The 8,930-nt window shown below is 39.8% G+C and overlaps 1 protein-coding gene across 5 annotated transcripts in view; it reads left to right on the top strand.

Moving 5' to 3' along the window:
- The first annotated feature begins 4,435 nt into the window (after nucleotides 1-4,435).
- Nucleotides 4,436-8,930, top strand: part of LOC143020723 (solute carrier family 25 member 45-like) — a 48,840-nt gene continuing 44,345 nt past the window's right edge. Inside the window, exon 1 of one of the 5 annotated variants that reach the window (XM_076177413.1) lies at nucleotides 4,436-4,553. The gene's annotated coding sequence lies outside the window, so the exon portion shown is untranslated. Of the gene's footprint in view, nucleotides 4,554-6,879; nucleotides 6,962-7,023; nucleotides 7,045-8,543; nucleotides 8,599-8,930 lie in introns of those variants that run through there. The other 4 variants (XM_076177417.1, XM_076177410.1, XM_076177416.1 and 1 more) reach the window with 4 other exon arrangements.

Raw genomic sequence — 8,930 nt, 5'->3', positions numbered from 1 at the left:
AAATGATCCCATAACGGAAAAAGAAAAAGGAAATCCCAAAGGATCCACGGATTTTGCCCAAAATCTACAGGTCACCAATTTGGCCCAAACTTAACCCAGAGGGAGAGAGTCGGACACATTGCACCACTAAGTAGACGCTAGGAGGCTGGGCACAAGGGCCTGTGCGTGGTGACTATCTGAATTTGAGCCTTTTCTCCGATTTTTCACATCTCCGCCTCTAGCGCCCGTACTGTTACCCTGAGCGGTGTCTAAGTGGAATCCACAGGAGCCCTGGCGGCCCTCAACCTGTGGATGAGGTGGTGGCCAAATCGGAGCAGGTGACCAAAACAACCCCAAAAAATCACAGGACCCACGGATTTTGCCCAAAATCTGCAGGTCACCGAGTTTTGCCTTTCCGCCTCTAACGCCCGCACTATTGGCCTGAGTAGTCTCCAAGTGATATCCGCAGGAGCCCTGTGGCCCTCCACTTGTGGTTGAGATAGTGGCCCAATCGGAGCTAGAGGCTAAAATGACCCGAAACTCTCACAGGGATTTATAAGCGAAATCGTCAGGTCAACCGATTTGGCCCAATTCTGACACAGAGGGAGAGAGCCGTGTATAGAGCACTGTGAGGGAAAATCGATGTAAACATCACTCATGACTTCTCGCTAGAGAGGTTCCTCAAAGCCAGTGTGTCTTAACCTCACCACCTCTTGTAGTCAGGTCAATGTAGTGTAACACTCCCTATATTTATAGACTAGAGACAAGGATTACAGCTGCTAGATCACCACAAAGAAGAGAACGTTATCATACATCCCAGATAAGTTAAATAGCATTGTTCTAAGCTCCTGTATTCAGGTCTAGGTACTGTAGCACTCCCTATACCTCTGGGGACAGGGACTACAGTTTCTAGATTACTACAATGAACACTTCCCAGGTTAAGAAGCACTGTTCTAATCTCCTGTACTCAGGTCTAGATAGTGTACCACTCCCTATACCTCTGAAGATAGGGGTAAGCTAAGTCGAATAAATTCGCCTGCCGAGAAAAAATCCTGAAAGTATACGACCTTTCTCTTTGTTGACCAATCTTTAAGATACCCTTCATAAAGTACATGAAATATCTGAGTAACTTCTTTTTAAAGCAAAGATTCATGTGGAAGGTCCTTCTTCTGTGGACTCACCGATTCTCATGGGAAATAGTCTCGAAGTCTTCTTTCTCGAAGTCTTCTTTGGTTCAGATCTAGTGATCGTGCAGGCTAGAAATAATTCAGAATTAGCCAAGGATGGGTCATAAGAATCTGGCTTTTCACTCTAGGAGGCACTACCTTGGAATCAGTTATATCATTGAAGAGCACTTGAGGGGATAGGAAATCCATATGGGCCATAGAAACCTAGTCCCTAAGTAAGGTATGGTTCCAAAGTTCAATCCTCGCAAACAAATTAACGATTTCTATTTGGAATCTGAAAGGTCTCTACCTTTTCTTTTGTCATGATATTTACATTTCCCTGTGGTCACCGTTTTGTACAAATAATTTCTATGAGTGAGACTAAATACATATGACTCACGGAATCTGCCAATTGCTGTTATAGAATCCCTGCTTTTATGTACAATGTTTCCAAAGAGTTTAGTCTCCATATGTCATAGCCAAATGCATGAGTGCTGGTATCCTCTTCAAGATGTCCATACACTTTGGTCGATTCACTGAACTTCCACGGCATCTTAACCAACAGCCCTAGCTCCGGGGTTCTCAATCTACATTCACGTATACCCCGTAGTTATACACTACTGTTTCTTAAACTACTGGAGATGACCTCAACACTAAATATAATCGTTTTGCATTCCCTAACTGCTAGTGGCTTTTGGTTGGCGGTCCCTTTTATTGACCCTCGTGGCCAATTGAGTTCCATAAACCACAGGTTGAGAACCACTGCTCTAGATGAACGTAAAAGTCCAAAGACGTTTTTTTGTCGTGGTTTTTGGGACTAGTACCCCACCTGACCTCAACCTTGCAGGCACTCCGGAACAATTCATATACAAACGCAGGAGACAGTGTTCTCCACGTTGGGCCACTGTTGGGGGTAGTGGTACCCAGAGGAAGCTAAAGTCTCCTCGAAAGTGGGAACTGTTTCTTTCCATCAATCAGTCATCTACTCACAGGGCCTGAGGAGAACCATAACATCATCCGATATGTATGAACGTGGCACTTGCCGACAAGTCAACCGAATTAAACACCACAAATGAAGACAGAGGCTTTGTCAGTTCGATGTTTCCCTTGTTATTACAGCTTTTTTCAACCAGAAGTGTATTACAACACATTATATTTACACGACTCGGTGGCGCGGTTGGTAGAGTCTCAGACTCTCAGTATGGGAGTGCCGGCGGTACCTGGTTCGAATCCTGCCCAGGGCTGAAATTATTTCAGTATTGCTGCGCTTCGAGTCGTTACTCCAACTCTCGTGGGCGGGGAGTTGGGTGTGTATGTGCGTATAAGGTCATAGCATTACCCATAGATCGGTCATACGAGCTCTGAGCTCTCTTCCGGGAGGGAAATAGCTGTCGATCACGAGTCCAACACGTGATTCAAGGACCAAGGTGAATCAAATGTACTTGCGAAATGTCATACTAAAAAAGGCTCCGTCCTCAAATAACCCAATATCAAGTTAATCAAGTCACAGAAGACCGATATCTCTACGATGTGTGACAACCTTTGGAATTTCCCCCGTGGTAAGTACTGTATAGACGACCCATACCAAGATTGGTCAGTCAATAGATACCATGCTACACAATTATAACGACACAGGTACGTGGAAAAATAGGAGGAAATGCACAACTAATAGAGGTGATTAAGACGAGTATAAACAGAAAATATGGTATAAAGTTTGCTCAGACATACGTGGTACAACTACAATAGAATAATCAGAATCTTATCAGACAAAAGGTCTGGGGTATGATCTCGCCTTGAATATTCTCAACAGAAGTACCCTGGTTTTGCATTCGCATAGTTGTGGGTTCGAATCCCCCACTTATCTCAGACTCCTTACCACTTATTTACCAACAATAGCCCTTAGAATAAACTAGATTTACCCAGAATATGCCTAAAGTACATGTTGGTTTGCTACAACGGTAGAAGACCCTTTTAGAAGACTCAGGTAACATCATATCATGATACTCTCACCTGGTGGGCCACCAGGACGGTTTCGCTGACAAGGCTGTATCCAGGATTAGATAAGATATAAGGAGTTCTGTGCTATCTCATATCAACATGATGTCGCCCCCCCCACGTGCAGATGCTGAGACAAAATTATTTACGATGTTTATCACTTAAGCATAATTTTTTTTTTTTATCATCACTTCCGTGCTTCGTATGCGATAATGGTTTATCTCGACAACTTCTCTGACTTGTCAAAAATGTGAAACCACGGATTTCAACTGGTTATGTAACCCTGTAAATACTTCAAAACCGCTTACAGGATTATTACACACGAGGGAATATTTTCAGTGCGATGCACGAAGAGCAACTAGGTTAAAAAAATTACTAAAAAAAGTAACAAACATATTCTACATCTCGACGATAATTATCCGCCATGCTGAGCCGGGGCCGTTGTCATAAGGTGAGTCTTCAAAACTAAATGTTTTTTACACAGATTTTTTGAAGGAAAATTATCATACGATGCTAGTTGAGGTATATAGCCCTAGCTGGCCTATTGACTTCGATGTTGACAACTTTCTTCTTAAACTAAATTGCCAAATACTTTCAGTTACATTTACAACGGAGATTAAACAACAAAATGTAATTTTCAATGCTTCGATACATCAACATGAAAGACACTTTAATGTATTCAGGAAGCCCATCTTATATTTATTTTCATTTTCTTCATCATCATAATAGTAATATTTGTGTGTTGGCCTCCATATTTCGGGAAGCTTATAAGGTTAGTAGGTTTGGATTTTTAGATCACAAGTTGAAAAAGTTATGTAACATTATCACTTCTCCATATATGAACAGGTGGAAGAAATGCAGTTGAAGTTGATAGAATTCTAGGTTCCAATCTGGACACTAAATGTTAACCTCTTGGAGTTGCATTTCCAAATGGAGAGAACGGAGGTTAGGAATTTCCAACAAGGAATGAGGCACATCTTACAGGACCACCACAAACAAGTACTCGTCATTAGGCATAAATTGGGTTGACTAGTAGTTTTCCTTGATGTACGTTGATGAATTCGGCCGTTTTGATTTTTTTTTTTTTTTTTTTTTTAAGATGGTCTTGGCTGTTTTTTTTTTTTCAGCGTTGATCTGGTGAGGACAGTGTACTTGTTTTTTTGTTTTTTTTTTGCGAAGTACTTTTTTCTTGCGCCGTTCTCAAGGCTGTATGCCAGCCTCCTTGAGAGGCCAGTGTTGTGCTCGTTTTTTTTTTTTTTCGAAGTACTTTTTTCTTGCGCCGTTCTAAAGGTGGTAAGCCAGTCTTCTTGCGAGGGTCGTGAAAGTCATGCCCTTGTAAGAGGTGTGGTACTGGACAGGGCAATAATAACGGCACACAATATGGACTTTTTACAGTGGGAGTGTGGTGGTGAGGCAAGTACTCTTGAACATTTTGTTTTCGTCGTTTTAGCCACCTTAGATTACACTCTCTGGAAAGACGTCAAGTGCGGAGTGATCTAATAGAGATAATCAAATACGTCAAGGGCGATGCAAGCAAGGACATCGTATTAAGATAGTAGGGTGGGCCTCGTAGTAATGGACGTAAATTAGATCAGTTCAACTGTAAGAAGGAAATAAACGAGCTGATTTACCAATAGAGTGGTAAACAAATGGAACAGATTTAGTAACTATGTAGTGAGCGGTTTTTTAAGAGAAGATTAGATAACTTTATGGATGGGGATGGTAGGTGGCAATGGACATGGAACTGCCTAGTGTAGGCTTTAAGGTCTCTTACAGTCTCCTTCGTTCTTATGTTTCGTAATAGGTGACAAGGAAGACCTTTGTTTCTGGTGCTTGTGGATTTGGTGCTTCACAAGATGATTTGATTTGAACTGTTCTGTTGTCTTCTTTCTTTCCGTTCATACGTCCTTTAGAGTTGAGATGGAGATGGAGAGATGGACAGTTGGAGAAACTTGCTGATCGTTGGCCGAGGCATAATATGATCTATATTTTTCTTTAATGTTCAAAAACATTTTGTTGTAATAAAACACCCGTTTTCTTTACAACCAATAATACACTATTTTCAAACACTATATGGCCAGCATGCAGCAAAATATGAAGATCAAATAAAAATGAATGTGATAATTAATGATGATACATTAACATACTTTCATACTTCAAGGAAAAAAGAAAAACAAGAGAATTACACAAAAGAAGCATTAAAGTTGGTACAAAATTTGAACAAATTGAGAAGCATGATGATCAAATCTACAAATGTAAAAAAATTTCTTTCCTATAAAATTTTAACAAATGAAAAGTGCTAAAAAACAATACAATGATCTATTGAAAATATACATTTCATGGAGGCAAATTGTTTCATAGTACATATTGTATTCACTTATAAAATGTAATTTTCTAATGGCACACCCGCTAATTTAATCTATTGTCTAGAACGGACGTATGTTTAGAAGACTTTGTTTACTAATGCTTCTCTCACGGCCACTATCAGAGGAGCAGTTATCATTATATTAACTCTTCTTTTTTTGTGCGCTTTCAAATGTCGAGGTAAAGCGACCAGAATTTGTGCACGAAGCATAAAATCTAAAGGGTGGGGGGGAATGTTACTGGTATTTCGAAACTACGCAGTGTATATTTTAAGCCCTGTAGCACTGATACAATTAATATATATTATATTTTTAATGTTGAAACGACAGTACTACTTCCAAACAACTCTGTCGGTTTTATCACGGTGAAGGTAGGGAGGTAAGGAGGAAAGTGCACGACGTTTCAAAAGGGTACTTGGTACGTGCGGTTGGGGAGGGGGAGAGGATCTCATGGTCAAGCAGACAGGAATGTAACAAGGGGTACCCAAACATTGCTGGGATTTTCTTATCTTTAAATACAAATCCACTGCAATGAATTTACATACTGGAATTATTACCCATTAACTGGGGGGGGAACTACAGTCATTCAGACCCAAAACCACCCAATTTCTTTCCAACACTGTAAGGTCTGAACCTGAACGAGTTTACAAACTCGCTTCGCCTCTTGCTGTTGTCTTGTTTCACCACCAATCTTATTCATATTACGAAATGCACAGGTCCTGGTGGGTTCGCAAGACGGGGAGATGTGGCGTGTTTGTAACGTGACCTTCGTTAACCTTATGGACGATGCACGTACGCTGCTTTTTCTTCTTCTTCTTCTTTTTCCCTTACTCAGTGTCGTCTGTTGCTGATGCCGCTGCTGCTGCTGCGCGCTCTCACCCACAACGCATCTGATAAAAACTACAAATCTTTTCGTACAGCATCCGCCTTCATAATCCTATCAAAGAATCTTACGTTAAAAAGATTAAGTAATCAACTAGGAAAGCCTGTTACTGTTGGATACAGACGTACAGTCTTATTTTGAGGAAATGGTTTGTTTTTCAATTATTTATCATTTCTTCGTAGATTGTGCGTTTTTTCAGACCTGCTCGGCGCGCGATCTGCAGCGACGTTACCCGGGGGCCGTTACTCAAAGTACACGACCTTGCTCGCCTCTGCGCAGCGGCCAGGATTCGAACAGACCCCAAAATCCCCCGCGCAGTTATCAGACGTTCGTTTCTGACCATAATGCCTACATACTTTCTTCTCTTAACTCTTTCTCTCTCCACTTTGTACATTTCATCGTGGGAAAGATGGTTAACCTAATCTTGTTTTCGCTCGGATTTCAGTCATAATACTGACCTGCGATTATGAACTATAACTAATCAGTGATAACAGATTACTTATCACTGAGCCCTCGCGCATTACGATCGGCATTCGTGGCTATAATCCAGTCTAGGAACCATCACTACTACCACGGTAATTAGATTCTCCTCTTCTAAGTATAACTACCATAGTCCCGTCTAGAAGATAGCGTCCCACGATATAGTTGAAAGTCCCGGGTACGAGGCTCAACCAACCGTTTATGGTTCAGTTTTGTATCATTTGTGTAGTAATGTACACACACACACACACACACACACACACACACACACACACACACACACACACACACACACACACACACACACACACACACACACACACACACACACACACACACACACACACACACACACACACACACACATACACGACTCGGTGGCGCAGTTGGTAAAGCGCTGAACTGCCACAATAGTGGCCCGCAGTTCTCGGTTCGAATCCTGCCCGGGGCCGAAATTATTTCGGTACCACTGCGCTTCGGGTCGTTACTCTGACTCTCGTGGGCGGGGATTTGGGTGTGTGTGTGTGTGTGTGTGCAAGGTCATAGCATTACCCATAGATCGGACCTACGAGCTCTGAGCTCTCTTTCAGGAGGGAAACAGCTGTCGATCACGAGTCCAACACGTGATCCAAAAGACCAAGTGAATACATATACACATGCACGCACGCACGCACACGCACATACACACACACACACACACAAACATGCACGCACACACACACACGCACGCACCCTTCTTCGAAATGTTTATCATGTATTTAGTGACTAACTGCTTGATGTCTGCGATAATCAGACGCGCGTTTGGTGGCTTTAGACACGTTAAATTTACATATTCATTTACAAAAACAGTGCTGGTAAATAATGGTGAATGAATATCAAGAAAAACTGACGAAAATGTCCAATCAACGTGATGGCCATTTACTCTTAGAAACGTGAAAACAATGTAAGACAGAGTACAAAGAATAAAAAGGAATATTAAAAAAACAGAAAACGACATCATGAAAACTTGCTCTACATTTTCTTTTGAGGAACTCTTAGAAGATGTGTAACGTCGTCCAAGATTACAAAGGATTACAAAGGCGGAGCATGCCGACAGGAGACCTTTTGATCCATATCTAGGTCGGATGCAAAAAAAAAAAAAAAAAAAAAAAAAAAAATATATATATATATATATATATATACACACATATATACATATATATATATATATATATAGAAATATTACTCCAAAGAAAGAAAAATTATAAGAGAATGTCAGATGTGAACTGTGCTGTGATTGTCGATCAGTGAAACTTAATATAGTAAAAAATATCGCTCGCTAGTGTCAGCATAGATAAAAAAATATATATAAATAAGTGGATAAGTAAGCAAATAAGTAAATAAATGAACAGATTAATAAAAACATTAATAACTTAAATAGATAAACAAATTAATTAATAAATTAACAAATAAATAGATAAGCAAATAAATTAATAAATGATTTAAAAAATAAATATATGAATATACTGATAGATAAATAAAGAAATAAATAAACATTAATAAGTAGAAAATACATAAATAGATAAATGAATAAATTAAATGAATAAACTAATGAATAGACAAGGACATACGAGGCAATATTTACATCGCATATAATTCCAAGAAATGTGTGATAAAGAAAAAAAATAGAAAAAAATAGTTCGTGGTACATTTAACAGTGTGTGGAGAATATTGGATACATATATTAATGAAGGTACAAGACTATATATATATATATATATATATATATATATATATATATATATATATATATATATATAACATATATATGTGTGTGTGTGTATGTGTGTGTTTAACCCCATTAAATGTTTCCGTTTAACTCCTTGCAAACGCGATCAAGACCAACGGAAACCGGGGACCATTCAGTGTGTGTCGTAATACTATCCCATTTGTGTACATACTACTAACTGCTCTATCGTGGCGGGGGTGGGTTGAGTATAAAATGTGCATATGTAACTTGAGTACACATGTACAAGAAATTGTGCACATCTCCTATCCCACTTGATGGCGCAATTGGTTAAGTCA

Source organism: Oratosquilla oratoria, chromosome 40, assembly GCF_046742065.1.
Source record: "Oratosquilla oratoria isolate Oo_2021 chromosome 40, ASM4674206v1, whole genome shotgun sequence".
Taxonomy (NCBI): domain Eukaryota; kingdom Metazoa; phylum Arthropoda; class Malacostraca; order Stomatopoda; family Squillidae; genus Oratosquilla; species Oratosquilla oratoria.
Note: the sequence above shows the minus strand (reverse complement) of the source record. Positions and strands in the feature narration are given on the sequence as shown.